Below are 1,237 nucleotides of genomic sequence, written 5' to 3' on the forward strand. Positions count from 1 at the left end.
CAATTTGAACATAACATATCACTTTAAACGAGGTGACAACCAAACGTGTCTCGTTGAAAGGCGGACAACCCAACTTGAACTTCATATGTCATTTGAAGGGAGATGACAACCCATCGTGTCTCTTTGAAAGGAGGACGCCCCAACTTGAACTAAATATGCCATTTGAAGGGAGATGACTACCCAATCATGTCTCTTTGAAAGGCGGACGACCCAACTTGAACTTAACATGTCATTTGAAGGGAGATGACGACCCGATCCTGTCTCTTTGAAAGGCGGACGACCCAACTTGAACTTAATATGTCATTTGGAGGGAGATGAAAACCCAATCTTGTCTCTTTGAAAGGCGGACGACCCAACTTAAACATGACATTTGAAGGGAGATGACAACCCAAGCTTGAACTTAATGTGTCATTTGAAGGGAGATGACAACCCAATATTGAACTTAACGTGTCATTTGAAGAAAGATGACAACCCAATCTTGTCTCTTTGAAAGGCGGACGACCCAACTTGAACATGCCATTTGAAGGGAGATGACAACCCAATCTTCTCACTTTGAAAGGCGGACGACCCAACTTGAACATGCCATTTGAAGGGAGATGACAACCCAATCTTGAACTTAATGTGTCATTTGAAGAGAGATGACAACCCAATATTGACTTAACGTGTCATTTGAAGAAATATGACAACCCAATCTTTTCTCTTTGAAAGGTGGACGACCCAACTTGAACATGTCATTTGAAGGGAGATGACAACCCAAAATCCTGTCTCTTTGAAAGGCGGACGACCCGACTTGAACTTAACATGTCATTTGAAGGGAGATGACAACCCAATCTTGTCTCTTTGAAAGGCGGACGACCCAACTTGAAATAATATGTCATTTGGAGGGAGATGACAACCCAATCTTGTCTCTTTGAAAGGCGGATGACCCAACTTGAACATGCCATTTGAAGGGAGATGACAACCCAATCTTGTCTCTTTGAAAGGCGGACGACCCAACTTGAACATACCATTTGAAGGGAGATGATAACCCAATCTTGAACTTAACATGTCATTTGAAGGGAGATGACAATCCCATCTTGTCTCTTTGAAAGGCGGACGACCCAACTTGAACATGCCATTTGAAGGGAGATGACAACCCAATCTTGAACTAATGTGTCATTTGAAGGGAGATGACAACCCAATATTGAACTTAACATGACGTATCACAAAATCTACAATATCAATGTTAGTAGCAAAT

Source organism: Solanum pennellii, chromosome 5 (assembly GCF_001406875.1).
Source record: "Solanum pennellii chromosome 5, SPENNV200".
Classification (NCBI taxonomy): Eukaryota; Viridiplantae; Streptophyta; class Magnoliopsida; order Solanales; family Solanaceae; genus Solanum; species Solanum pennellii.